Source organism: Planococcus citri, chromosome 1, assembly GCF_950023065.1.
Source record: "Planococcus citri chromosome 1, ihPlaCitr1.1, whole genome shotgun sequence".
NCBI lineage: Eukaryota > Metazoa > Arthropoda > Insecta > Hemiptera > Pseudococcidae > Planococcus > Planococcus citri.
The window spans coordinates 12,591,885-12,607,643 of record NC_088677.1 but is presented as its reverse complement, the minus strand read 5'-3'; the positions used below and the strand labels follow the sequence as shown (position 1 = coordinate 12,607,643).

The following is a 15,759-nucleotide window of genomic DNA, read 5'->3' as shown; positions in this document are numbered from 1 at the left end:
GACCTGAAAAACTGAAATTTGATATGCATAAAAGCGTTTCTGAAACTCCGAACCGATTGAAAACGGTTAAACCATTTTTCAGTACTCATTTCTGGAACCTCCGCAACATTTTTTAGAAGTTGAATTTTCAACAAAAGTTTATCCAAATAATAAAGTTGGGAGGCTTTAATTTACGTTATGATCTTTTATGGCTTTTAATGACACAAACAAGTATGTGACAAGTTAGCTAATATACGCATAAGTATATTAGCGAACTAGGAGACCTGAGGAATGAAAAATTCAAAAAAACACAGATACCATAGTCACAGTTCACCAAGTTACTTCGGCTTAATTTTCATTTCAAAAACAACGTTAAAATAAAAATAAAGTCCACCGTGTCGGACCGTTAGTTAAGTCTAAGATAATAAAAATGGTTGATTTCACAAGTGACCATATAAGTGAACTCCAATGACTAAAACTAACGATAATAAGGAACTATTACGAAACACTACGTGCCTCGAATAAATGATTTATGGCTTTTAGAAATAAATCTGGAATTTCCAAAATGTCAGTAGTAGTTCCAGAACGGCCTTTATAAACACCTTCAGTCGACTCAGTAATTATTCACGATGAGTGAAAACGAAATTGTTTTCGACTCTAATCAAACAGTAAAATTTATTAGTGAATTTAATTTATATGCAGTGAAACAGAACCGAAGGACCCAGATACAGCAACTCTCATTGAAGCTAAGGTAAGTAAATAATTCTATCTTACGTGCTGTAGAAAATATGTACCTACAGTGGAAGGGCATTGATGACTCGAATCATTAGATGCGGTATTAAGATGTGATTTCCAAACACTGGAGACTGAAAACCTACGACTACCTCGGCCCAGTCTTGCGATAGGTATTTAAAAGATGTGCGAATTTTCTGCTTAAATTATGCAAAGAGTCATACTGAATCGACTTCCTGAAAACATCTTTTCGATGGAAATAGGAACGATTTTTCCTGATGGCAATTGTCTTCAGCTGGTGTTGGAAAATGTGAGATGGAATCAGAATGGCGTCGATTAAGGAACTACTCTTTTAAAGAACTTTCAAAGAAAACGCTAAAGACCCAACCATCACTTAACGTGAGACTAACAATAAGTATCCATTAGTAAGCATTTTTTTTTTTTTTTAGTTCTTATGTCGTCAGCAAAATAAAGCAGAGTTAATACAAACATGCCTATTTTTTTGCACATTTGTTTGATATTCAAAACCACATTAAAGAACACTTTTTCTCACTTTGTTCAAATTTTTGGCGAATTTTCAAAAGTCAAATTAGGATCAAAAATGAGGGGGGAAAAAAATCAAAATTTCACAAATCTGACCAAGAATTCTGACATTTGACATGTCTACTTGATCGGAAACAGTTTCGAACGGTTTTGAGAAATTCTGCATGAACCCTTCAAGAAAGTTTTTGAAAGTTGCAATTCCCATAAAATTTTACTCAATGAAGGTAAAAAGCTGAAATTCACACATCCTTCTAAATATGACACTTTTAGAATATATCTGGAATTTCCAAAATATAAGGTAACTTGGAGGCTCCAGGACGACTTGAAAGTACATCTAATCGACTCAGCACTCTGAAATTTTATAGAGTAACGTGAATTTCAACTGATCAACTTAATCTTGGGTAAAATTCTGTGGAAATTTCAAGTTTCAAAAATCCACCGATAGGTACTCGAGAATTGCTCGAAACAGTTCAAAACCGTTCCTATTTAATTAAGTGAGTTGAAAATAAAACGCACAGACCACGAAATTTCAGCTTTCTACGTTACTTTGGTGAAATTTCGATTTTTTTTTCCATTTTAGCTCGCAATTGATTTTTATAAATTCGACGAAAATTTTAAAAAGTCGTAGCTGTCTGCCGCTACGTAAGAGCCAATATTTTGGAAACAAAAAGCTACCTAGTTGTTAGAATTATCTTTCAGATTTCCATACCTGCTTCAAAACGACTCGAGACTACCTGCAGCCAACGTCATTGAAGCTCCATTATTCTAAAATGTTCTGTATCCATTAGTAGGTAGTATTTTTTTTTTTACGTTCTTATGTCGTCAGCAAAATGAAGCAGAGCTGGTACAAACATATTTTGTGCACCTTATTTGTTGGATATTCAAAACTACATCTAAGAATTTTTCCACTTTGTTCAAATGTGGTTACTTGAAAACCAAAGAACGAAATTTCACCAAATTGACCTGAAAAACTGAAATTTGATATGCATAAAAGCGTTTCTGAAACTCCGAACCGATTGAAAACGGTTAAACCATTTTTCAGTACTCATTTCTGGAACCTCCGCAACATTTTTTAGAAGTTGAATTTTCAACAAAAGTTTATCCAAATAATAAAGTTGGGAGGCTTTAATTTACGTTATGATCTTTTATGGCTTTTAATGACACAAACAAGTATGTGACAAGTTAGCTAATATACGCATAAGTATATTAGCGAACTAGGAGACCTGAGGAATGAAAAATTCAAAAAAACACAGATACCATAGTCACAGTTCACCAAGTTACTTCGGCTTAATTTTCATTTCAAAAACAACGTTAAAATAAAAATAAAGTCCACCGTGTCGGACCGTTAGTTAAGTCTAAGATAATAAAAATGGTTGATTTCACAAGTGACCATATAAGTGAACTCCAATGACTAAAACTAACGATAATAAGGAACTATTACGAAACACTACGTGCCTCGAATAAATGATTTATGGCTTTTAGAAATAAATCTGGAATTTCCAAAATGTCAGTAGTAGTTCCAGAACGGCCTTTATAAACACCTTCAGTCGACTCAGTAATTATTCACGATGAGTGAAAACGAAATTGTTTTCGACTCTAATCAAACAGTAAAATTTATTAGTGAATTTAATTTATATGCAGTGAAACAGAACCGAAGGACCCAGATACAGCAACTCTCATTGAAGCTAAGGTAAGTAAATAATTCTATCTTACGTGCTGTAGAAAATATGTACCTACAGTGGAAGGGCATTGATGACTCGAATCATTAGATGCGGTATTAAGATGTGATTTCCAAACACTGGGGACTGAAAACCTACATACGACTATCTCGGGTCAATCTTGTGATAGGTAACTAGGTACCTAGTTAAAAGAAGATGCATTTCAAGCCGATTGGGTGAATTTTGCATGTTTTATAGCTGTTTGAAGTGAACAACCTTTCAAAACTGCGTCGTGAAAATGAGTGTTGAAAATTACTTCTCAGAGGAATATTCACCTCCTCAAGACATCGTGGTGCTTCCTCGCCATTTCTACTCCCCAGATTCGATTCCCAGGCACCTTTACTTCGTTTTCAGATGGTTTTTGCCTGAGAATCAACATCCATTGGATTTTTGAGGACGACTGAAGAACCTTCACTCAAATTTTGAGGAAGTCATCTCTGAGAGAGGCAAAATAGTTTCTAAAGGAGGGATTTGAGAATAGGTAAATATGATGCACTGAGTTGAGGGAAGACTACACTAACGACGTATGAGGTCTATCTCCTTTTAAAATTATTTTTCAATCACCTCAGAGGACGTTTCCTTACAGCCACTTGGCATCAGGAATTTCATGGCCTACTTTTTGTGAGGTTTTCATCACCAGATCTTCCTCCAACATTTCCTTGCCTCTTTTAAACATCATGTTTGGCCTTTCGAGACATTTACTTCTCTCCCAACTCAAAGTTTGACCTCGCTGACTCAAAGATCCTCCTCAAGTCACTCCTTAAAGTTTCACGACGTGACTTTAGCTATAAAACACCCAGAATTCACCCAATCGACGGCTTGAAATTTTTCACAGTGGTAGAGAATCCACTCCTCTTTCGAACGAGACCACGTTCGTTGGTCTAGTGTTACAACAACTTCATCTATGGCTAAAGTCTCGTTTTTAAAATTGTCGACGCTCATGCATATTGATGGAACAGAATAATTGCAAAGCGATAGGTATATGAGTAAGTAAATTTTTATTATGACACCTATGATTGTCTTCCCACTTTGTTGAAATGCATAGGTATACCAATACCTACCTGCCTGAACCGTAGGGTTTCTGTAACACTAATAAATTGTTTATGTATAATTTTCAGAAGAAATCTCTCAGCTAAAGACTTGGCAAGCACAATAAGAGTTGTAACCATGAAACTAGAGGCCATTCGACACTTCCGAGTTTGATGAAAAGAATATTTTCACTATTACAAATAGGTAATCAAATAATCGTATCGATTGACGATGGCATTGTTATTCGACAACTTCAAGCAGCTTTTAAAAGTGGCACACAGTGCATGGGCACAATTTCGGGTAAGCATCCATAGTATTTTTAATTTTATGTAAAGCCATACGATCGACAGTCGGATCCGGCAGTCTATTGAAAAAACGTAATTTTCAAAGATTGTAATCATAAAAATACGATTTCTAGCGAAATCGATAGCACAAGTTGGAACGCGAGCGAATGTGAAGAAATCATTCCAGAATATAAAGTAAGTATTTTTTTTTATTTTTAGTTCTTAGGTCGTCAGCAAAATAAAGCAGAGTTGATACAAACATGCCTATTTTTTGCACATTTGTTTGATATTCAAAACAACATTAAAGATCATTTTTTCTCACTTTGTTCAAATTTTTGGCGAATTTTCAAAAGTCAAATTAGGATCAAAAATGAGGAAAAAAATCAAAATTTTACAAATCTGACCAAGAAATCTGAAATTTGACATGTCTACTTGATCGAAAACAGTTTCAAACGGTTTTAAGAAATTCTGCATGAACCCTTCAAGAAAGTTTTTGAAAGTTGGAATTCCAATAAAATGTTACTCAATGAAGTTGAAAAGTTGAAATTCACACATCGTTCTAAATATGACACTCTTAGAATATATCTGGAATTTCCAAAATATAAGGTAACTTGGAGGCTCCAGGACAGCTTGAAAGTACATCTAATCGACTCAGCACGCTGAAATTTTTTAGAGCAATGTGAATTTCAACTCATCAACTTAATCTTGGGTAAAATTCTGTGGAAATTTCGAGTTTCAAAAATCCACCGATACCCGAGAATTGCTCGAAAAAGCTCAAAACCATGTTCCTAATTAATTAAGTGAGTCGAAAATAAAACGCATAGATACGAAATTTCAGCTTTTTAAGTTAGTTTGGCGAAATTTCGATTTTTCTTTTTTTTTTAGCTCACAATTGATTTTTAAAAATTTGACGAAAATTTAAAAAAAAAGTCGTAGCAGTCTGTCGATACGTATTGAGCCAAATTTTTGGAAGCAAAAAGCTATAGCTGTTAGAATTATCTTTCAGATTTCCATCCCTGCTTAAAAACGACTCGAGAAGTCGAGACTACCTGCAGTCAACTTCATTAAAGCTGAATTATTCTAAATTATTCTAAAATGTTCTATATCCATTAGTATCTAAGTATTTTTTTTTTTTTACGTTCTTATGTCGTCAGCAAAATGAAGCAGAGCTGGTACAAACCTCGGGTCAATCCAGTGATAGGCAGTTAAAAGAAAATCTACGAATTTTCTGCTTAAATTATGCAAAGAGCTATAGATATATATACTGAATCGACTTCCTGAAAACATCTCTTCGATGGAAAGATTGCGCTACTGTTCGAATTGAATTATAGGTAAGAGGTTGACTTCTGGATCAGGCGGAAACTGATTTTGGAAAATTGATGAGTAATCGACCAAGGCCCAAGGAGGAAGGGGTGGGTTACTAATCAGCACTAATCGCGTTCAACCATCTAAATAATTATGACACTTTTTGAAATTCTGGAACTTCAAAATATGACTTGAAAGCTCTAGGACGCGACGGCTTGAAACTACCTCTCTAATCGACTCAGTATGCTGAAAGAATTTTAAAATCAAACCATTTTATTTCTACGATTTTATATCTGTGCAGTTTTAAAGATTCCAAGAAATTAATAGTGATAGAGACGCGATTCGGAGACAAAACCCGCCAGGATTGGAAGAAATAGTAAGTAATCATCTAGGTATCATCATCAGTATCATAATCATGAAAAAAAATTTGACTTTTAAATTCCCTATAGTTCTACAGGCGTTCTCTCATATACCTACGCATTAATGCATGATAAATTGATAATCAACCGTTTCTACGTATTTGAAACATGAATTCGAAGTAAGAAACAAAAACATGAATCGAGATTTTAGGACGATGAAAATCACGACAATTTTCATTGAAATCCCCCCCCTATTTTTGAAAAATGTTGACACGTTTTGAGCAATTCTGAATCCTTCAGCAAATTTTTGAAAGTTGGAATTTTCATAAAATTCAATTTCAACTTATTTACCTATTGGGGATTCCAGAATTGCTCGAAACGGTTTAAAACCGTTCCTTATATCAATTAAGAGAGATTGATTGATTGATTGATTGAAATTAGGAAGGATTAGTAAACAAGAATATATCCGCAAAGAAGTGCTAGTAAGCAATCATTATTCTTCATTACATCATCAAATCTCCCTTAAGTAGAGGAACAAATTCAATGTAACAAAAAGGGGTTGAATCCTCAACCTATGGCAAAACATTACGATCAATACAGTTTTTTTTTTTTTTTTGCATCACATTCATTAGTAAGGAATCGTATATTTTTCATCCTATTCCCCTTGAGCAAAGCAAGCTCGCTCCAGAAGGTTGCAAACGCTGGATTTATTTTCTTGAAATTATTTTCCAGTTTTCCCAATTTTTGAAACATTTTGATGGTGGTACATTTTTAGGGCCTCTCCTGGATGGACCGGGATTCATTCGAGTACGTACGTCGTACATCAAGTACAATTTTCGATTTTCGACGATCACTCTTTAAAAGTCTAAGTGGAATCAAAAATGAGGAATCAAAATCCAGCGAATCTGAGACAGAAATACTCGTACATTTTGTGGACACAATAATTATGTAAAATAGTTCATCAATGAGTAGGTAATCATCCATTATTATCATCATCATTATCATCACTAAAAAAATGTAGACTTCAAAATTCCCTAGTTCTTCGGGTGTCCTCTCATATGCATAAATTTTAGATAAAGAACACCTTTTTTACGCATTTGAAATTGAATTCGAAGTACCAATTGCAAGAAACAAAAATATGAATCGATAGGTATTATTCATTTTCCCGCAATTTTTGAACAATTTTGGTTGATGTGTACTTTTAGGAACCCTCCAAGACGCACCAGGATTCAATATAAAGTACATTTTTCGATTTTCGGCGAATTGTTAGATGTGAAACCGAGACGGAGACTTGCATCAGCCATCTCTTATATACCTACCGCTTCATAAAATAGCAACTCATTGAAGCTAGGTCGCACGTGTGTTTTTAATTTTCCCAACATTTAGAAATGTTTTCAAAGTTCATCGCTAAACCGCAGCCAAATGATCAGATTTGTAAAGTAAGTAAACAGTTCTATCTTACGTGCTATAGAAAATACAGTGGAAGGAAATTGATGACTCTTTATCATCATTACATGCGGTATTAGGATGTGATTTCCAAACACTGGAGACTGAGTGAAAACCTACGACTCATAATGCTTATCCCTATCCTCATGATCACGAAAAAATTCGAGGAAATAGAGATAATACATATGTACATTCAATCTTCAACATAAATCATTTGAAATGCGCAGAAAATCACAAGTTTCATAAATATTCACGAGCTGGACATAAGAAATGCTCTACAAAATCTCAAAATTGAAGAAAAAATCGTTCAACTTTTGTTTTTCCTTGATACAAAAAAAAAAAAAATCAAAAATCAAAAACCATGGAAATATTTCAAATACAATTTACCCAGGTAATTTTCAAGAAATAATTGGAATATTTCGATTGGATATCGAAAACATTACATAAAATACGTATTCAAAAGCTCACAAAAATTCCTATCAAATCCTGAAATTGTGAGAAAATTGTCTAATATTTTTCAGACCCCGACCCCCCTCCTCTTTGTCATGATCACGTAAATCTCCCCTACCCATCCTCCCGCCTCGCAAAAAATCATACAATGGAGAACGAAATCAAAATAATTTTTCAAGTAGGTATTCAAAGAGCTCCTAAAAAATCATTCAAATTCTCAAAATAGTGGAAAAAAATCGTCTAAAGCTGTTCATCCCTCCCTCCCCCCCCCCACTTCCACGTCTCCAATATCGCTGAAAAACATCAGAAAAATTGAATAACTCGATATACCTACTCCGACTTCTTAAAATTGTTCGAATAAATCATTCGAAATCTTCTTCATACTTCTTTTCCCTTCTCTTACTCATTATCAAAAAAAAAAAAAAAATCGACAAAATAGAAAATGTTTCAAAAAATTGCTAAACTTTGCGATTGAAAATTGAAACAGTAGTTTCATAGAAATAATCAAAACTCGATGAAAACACAATACACATTTGTCAAACTTCATAGCTGTGGAATAATAACTGTCCAAAATTGTTCACATTCCTCCCCCCCTCTTCTTCGCGATCGAGGAAATCGCCATCCCAAACGATAGCAGGGGGGGGGGAGTTTCAACAGAAAAAATCATAAAATTGTGTAAAGAAAATAAAAATACCTACATATGTACTAATACGTAACGTATGAAGTACAAATAATTTAGTTTCAGAATTGTTCGAAAACTTATCAAAATCCTATACTAGGTACGTAAAATCTCAAAACTGTGCTAAAAAAAAGATGGATTCCTCGATTGTTTATAGCCTCTCTCTCTGTGCTTTTTTCACCATCGAGATCGCTGAAAAATTCAAATCACGAACTGATGGACGAAAATTCAATTCTCCATCTGTTCAGTATCCTCTTCCCTTCCCTACCCCCCTGAATCATTAAGAAAAATCCATCAAAAATTCGAAAAAAAATACACGAAACCCTGTTTACATATTTCAAAACAATTAACGTTGATCTCGAAAGCTCGCGAAAAATTATATCATATCGGCTTAGATTTTGGGGGGGGGGGAGGGAGGGGGGGTGGAGAAGACGTATTTAAAATGAGAAATCTCGTAAAAAAAATCAGCAAAATTTAGTAAAACTCGAAAAAAAAAAATTACAAGAATGCTTTAAGAAGACCGACCTTTTGTAAAATAAGAATCTTTTACGAACAAATTGATACCTACACTTTTTTTTAAACATTCATTCGCGAACGAATTGATTCGTATAAGTGACTCGTTCGCGAAGAAATCGATTCGTATACGTGACTCATTCGTGAAGAAATCGATTCGTATAACTGACTCGTTCTCGAACGAATCGATTCGTATAGGTGACTCTTTCGTGAACAAGTCGATTCATATAAGTGATTCGTTCGCGAACGAACCAATTCATTTACTCATTTTTTGGTGAATCATTCACGAACGAATTGAATCATTTTTTGTGAATCATTCGCGAACGAATCGATTTATATAAGTGAATCGTTCGCGAACGAATCGATTTATATAAGTGAATCGTTCGCGAACGAATCGATTCGTATAAGTGACTCGTTCGCGAACGAATCGATTCGTATAAGTGACTCGTTCGCGAACGAATCGATTCGTATAAGTGAATCGTTCGCGAACGAACCAATTCATTTACTCAATTTTTGGTGAATCATTCACGAACGAATTGAATCATTTTTTGTGAATCATTCGCGAACGAATCGATTTACATAAGTGAATCGTTCGCGAACGAATCGATTCGTATAAGTGACTCGTTCGCGAACGAATCGATTCGTATAAGTGAATCGTTCTCGAACGAATCGATTCATTTACTCAATTTTTGGTGAATCATTCTCGACATTCTCGTAAAAAAATCAGTAAAATTTAGTAAAACTCGAAAAAAAATTCCAAGAATGTTTTAAAAAAGTATCCCAAAAATGTTTAGAGAATCATTCAACAAATTATCCCCAAAAAAAACTCGACGAAATTGAAACTAATTTTCAAAGGAAAAAAAATTGATCGAAATCAAAGTTACATTCTCACGTGTTTAAAAGAGCAGATCAAAATTCCCACGAAAATTTCAAGTTGAAGAATGTTTTTCTCGTTTAAACATTTACTCGATGAAATTGAAACCACAATTCAAAAGCTGTAGGAAAAAATCTCTTCAAGATGACGAAATTCTCGCCCTCCCCACGCCAAAAAAACGAAAAAAAATTGCTACGATTTGGAAAGTCTCCAAAACTACGTCGAAATAATTCAAAAATCTGTTCAATCGTTTAAAACTTAATCACACGTGATCGAAAGTAAATCAAATCCGCACATCAGAATGCAATAATTTTGAAAATTTTATACCAAAATTCACCTTACTTCACGTAAGTACATAATTGCAAAACATAAAGTATAAAAAATCTTACCGAATTTCATGTACGAAATCGGACCACACCTTCTCGAAAAAAAACATCGTTCGGCTAATCGCATCTGGCATCATCTTGCTGAAAATATTCGCCCGTAGTTACGACACGAAAAATCGCGCACCACGAATCGCGAATAAAAATGGACATTTGTAACTGGGTACTCGTAAAAGAAAAGTACGAGTAGAAAAAAACAGCACTAAAAAAATCCGAAAAACCAAAAACGTCGCGCACGTTGAAGCCCCCAAATATGGCCAATATCGAAAAGACGAATAATTTTGCACTTCGCATTTATTTTCACGTATAAACTGAACCGAACCGAAAGTTTCAACTATTCTATCTCCACACACGTAACGTTCGGCACCGAATTTCGAGATAGAATGAGAAAGCGAATTGCAACGAATTACGATTTTGCTACGAAACCAGCAAGATAAAGGCCTGCAAGTTCGAGCCGTTCGAGGAAAAGATAAGAGATATCTAACAACTGACTCGGTATGAGAGAAGAGAGACGACGGACGATATTAAAACTGCATTATATTCGATATAACAACTATACGCAATACGCATTTACACGCACCTCACCTAAAATGTTTTGCCCATATTATTACAAGCTTGCACAGTACGACTTGTAAAATTTTGCCATTTCGTAACAAAATGTACCTAACAATGACTCGACTTGTCGACTTGTTCTGTTCTGCACATAGGATTGTAGGTGTATAAGATATGTACATGTAGATGTACTTAAGTTCGTAAAATGGGGATGGGATTTTCTACGACGATGATGTCGCTTGGAATTGGGAAATAAAAGTATACGTAAGTGATCAAAAAGAACCCAAAGTTTCTAGAAAAATTACCCCATCTCAAAATGAACTGATTCGAATGATTTTAAAAATCACCAGTATCACCTTCTGTCCCTCTGACTCGAATATGAGTACATGTCTACGAGTATGTACAACATGATAGGAGAGTTCATATTACAGGAAAGCTATTCTGATCATAATGTCAAGTTGGGAGGGAGGAGAGAAATAGCAAAAAATTCATGCTCAAAATCAGTTTCTCCCATCATCAAATTTGTCTCCTTCTTCTAGCATTTGGGTCATTCCACGTCAATTGGACCAAGAAGTGGTAGGTGGGTTTGACGATTTTTTTTGAAATTTTTCCTGTAAAAAGACCTTCCGAAGGGATGACCAATGACGCAAATCGCAGCCCTCTAGCCCATTTTTAAAGGCAGCCAGGGGGTGTCAAAGTTTTCAGTGAACCTAAAATATCATCCATTTCAGCAGTGGATTACTCGATAACCGCGATACCTACCAAAATGGAACTTTTTCTCATAGTTAGGTGTTTTGAAAGGCTTTTTTGTGGTATCATAAAAATCAGTGTTGCCACTTTTTTCGTACCAAAAATTAGCTCAAAAAGTTTCAAAACGTAGTTTTCATATCGTTCCCGACTCTCAAAAATTCTGATAAAAATATATTATGCCCAACATTTCATGCTGAACAACACATCAAAAAATTGGGATGGTACCATGTTGCAAAGTCGATTTTAAAAAATTCAAAATTTGCGAAAAAATGTGATTTTTTGATTTAAACATGAAAAAAAGTTTTTATAGGTGAAGTTGACCCATTTGACCCCTATTTTTACGTATCTGTTGAAAACATTGAAAAACACCTTTCACTCGATGAAATGAACCCCTCACAAAAAAATCAAAATTCCAAAAGATTCAAAAAATGAACGAATTTTTATTTTTTTGTTGTGAGTGTAATTTTTATCAACTTTTTCATGAAATACACCAGAAAGAGGTCTAAATAATTAAGGCAACTGAACAAATTTGAACATTTTTTGATGCTTGAAACTGAAAATTGATTTTTTTCGAAATTTGATTTTTTGTGAGGAGTTTATTTCATCAAGTGAAAGGGGTTTTTCAACTTTTTCAACGGATACGTAAAAATAGGGGTCAAATGGGTCAACTTCACCTATCAAAACTTTTTTTCATGTTTTAAATCAAAAAATCGAATTTTTTCGCAAACTTTAAATTTTTCAAAATAAACTTTGCAACATGATACCATTGGTACCATGCAAATTTTTTAATATGTTGTTCAGCATGAAAAATTGTCCATAATATAATTTTTTAAGAATTTTTCAAAGTCGGAACGATATGAAAACTACGTTTTGAAACTTTTTGAGCTAATTTTTTGTACGAAAAAAAGTGGCAACACTGATTTTTATGTAATCACCAAAAAGCCTTTCAAAACCACCAACTATGGGAAAATGTTCCATTTTGGTAGGTATCGCGATTATCGAGTAAGTAATCCACTGCTGAAATGGATGATATTTTAGGTTCACTGAAAACTTTGACACCCTTTGGCTGCCTTTAAAAATGGGCTAGAGGGCATTATGGCGTCAAGGTGGTAATATCCACCGCAGATATGTCCAAACAATGGGGTGTGAAGAGTTCACTCGAAATGGCCCACAGTCTAGTTCCAGTGGCTGGAATATTCAAGTGCTAGTAAGCAATCATTATTCTTCATCATAGTGTTGCGAATGGGAACAATTATAATTTTTCTACTAATACTAATTCGAGAACGATTATTCAAAGCTTACGAACGTATTCGAGATGCCGGACTTACTTTGAATGCAACAAAAACATTCCATTTTATTGGAAAGCCTGATTATTTGGGCTTCTTAATCAAAAAAGGCGTGATTGCAAAACAATCAAGAAATATCGAGAAATTTCTACAATTCGAAAAAGATCACACTTGAAAGATGTCAAAGAAGTGCTGAGGTTAATTGGGCTAACGCGGCAACGCGGCTGTATCAGAGATTTATTCCTAATTATCAACAAAATTTTAGCACCTTTTTATGAATTAACGCAAAAAGACGTCGATTTTGTTTGGGAAGAAAAGCATGAAAAACCATTTAAAAATTAAAATATGAATTTATACGTTCATTATACAATTTACAAAATGCATTTCAACCAGTAGGTAATCATCCATCATCACCCGTCGGCGGGCAGTCGCATTCCAGCTTCCGTATAGGTACTAGGTAGTTAGAAACCTTAAGTGCGAAGTTGGAAAGATGCCGGTCTGTGTCGTGGCCTCGGCCTCTTTCGGATAGCATGAGGTCATGACAATGGGGTTCTAGGAGACCCATACTTACAAACCCAATTTATCCACATATCAGATGCCTTATTCCACTTTTTACCTTTCCATTCCTTCTTCACCTGATTTGAATTACCCATGACCACTTGACCAGGGGTCGGCCATGCCGACAGGTATGGCATAGTACATATACGAGCCAATTATGGAAATACAAGCTTTGGTTTCAAGTCGTACTCCTGTATCAAAATTATCGTCAAGAAGAAATCTAAAAAGATACTGCTAATGTGCAATTCAGAGAAATTAGTTGGAGGTGTGTAACAAAGTGTTATCCAAAGTGAATATGGTAGCTAGTGTGTTAACATATCTGCATAAGGAGTTGGGTACTGATGCAGCTCGTGTGAACAAGAAATTATAAGGGGTATTCTCATACTCGTAAGTATTAATGCCTAATAAGTAAGTAATTTTATTTAAATTCTCATTTCGCCAAAAAAATGTATATTTTTTGCACCTTTGCTAGATACATTAAAAAGCTGCGTTAAATGAAAAATTTTCCCCCGTTGCCCAAAAGTGACCAGTTGAAAAGCAAATAACAAAATTTCATCAAATTGACCTGAAAACCGAACGACCCAACCGATTGAAAAAAGGTTAATCCGTTTTCAGTATCCAGTTCTGGAGCCCCCTCAGCATTTTTTTGAAGTTGAATTTTCAACAAAAGTTAAAGTTGGGAAGCTAAAATTTACATTATTCTCTTTTATGTCTTTTTATGAAAAGCTGAAATTCACACATTGTCCCATAAAAGTCCACCACTTTGAGTCCACATCACGACAATTCTTATTGAAATTTCCCCCCCTATTTTTAAAAAATTTTGACAGTTGTATATTTTTAGGATCTCATCTGGATGGATCAGGATTCATTGAAGTACCTACATGACTACATTTATCGATTTTTGGTGAATTTTCAAAAGTCAAATTGGCATCAAAAATGAGAAAAAAAAATCAAAATCCTGCGAACCTGACCCAGAAATCTGAAGTTTGACGCATTCGTCTGATTGGAAGCAGTTTCCACAGTGTTGAGCAATTCATCTGAAGCCTTCAGCAAATTTTTGAAATTTGGAATTTCCATAAAATTCAATTTCAACTTTCAAAAATTCACCGGAGATTCCAGAATTTCTCAAAACGGTTTAAAACCGTTCGTTATCAATTTAGGAAGTCGAATTTAAGAAGAATTAGTTAATAAGAATATATCCGCAAAGAAGTTTTAGCAAGTAATCATCATTCTTCATTACATCATCAAATCTCCCTTAAGTACCTGGAGGAAGCTCGCGCCGGAAGCGTCGATGCCCATTGTTGTATATTTTATTTTCAACTTTAACAAAAATAAAACAAATCCAATGTAACAAGAAGCTTGTCAAAACAGGGCAGAATCATGACGATTGATTTTGTAAGGAATCTTGTATTTTCCATCTCATTCCCCTCGAGCAAAGCAAGCTCGCTCCAGAAGGTTGCAAATACTGGATTTATTTTCTAGGAATTATTTTCCAGTTTTCCCAATTTTTGAAAAATTTTGATAGTTGTACATTTTCAGGGCATCTCCTGGATAGATCGGGATTCATTCAAGTACGTACGTCGTACATCAAGTACATTTTTCGATTTTCGACGATCACTCTTTAAAAGTTTAACTCTAAGTGGAATCAAAAATGAGGAATCAAAATCCAGCGAGTCTGAGCCAGAAATCTGAGATTCGACATAGAAGCTGAATTGAATTCCACATCCAGAAGTGCTAGTAAGTATGTAAACTATCATTATTCTTCATTACCTACATTATCCAATCTTCCTTAAGTAGAGGAAGCTCGCGCTGGAAACGTGGAGGCTCATTATTGAATTTTATTATATTTTCTACTTTAAAAAAACGAAATAAATTCAACGCAACAAGAAATTATCAAAAAAGTTGAAAAAAATTTTCGAATCAGCGCAATTCATCTTTCTCTCCAGCGACATTTGGAGTTGTAAGAAAAATGCCAAAATTTTTACCAACTCCGGTTTGCAGTTCTCGACTCAAATTAAAGCGATGTTTGAACCCCCTATAGGTGCGCTGATGCTGTAAATTTCGTGAATTTGTTGTCGTCGTTTCCCTCATCGTCTATCCATGTAAAATAGTTCATCAATGAGTAGGTAATCATCCATCATCATCATTCATCATCATCACCACCATAATAAAATGTTGATTTTTAAATTCCCCAGTTCTACTGGCGTTCCCTCATAACTATGCATCAATTCTAGATAAAGAATACCCTTTCTACGCATTTGAAGTTGAATTCGAAGTACCTATATAAGAAATAAACAGATGAATCGATATTTCGTGATG

General features: G+C 34.7%; 1 long non-coding RNA gene across 1 annotated transcript in view; it reads right to left on the bottom strand.

Moving 5' to 3' along the window:
* The window catches only part of LOC135847731 (uncharacterized), a 63,124-nt gene extending 52,384 nt beyond the window's left edge, over positions 1–10,740 (bottom strand). The window contains exon 1 of the long non-coding RNA XR_010559221.1: positions 10,301–10,740. This is a non-coding gene — a long non-coding RNA (uncharacterized LOC135847731). The remainder of the gene's footprint in view (positions 1–10,300) is intronic.
* Between the last annotated feature and the right edge of the window lie 5,019 nt (positions 10,741–15,759).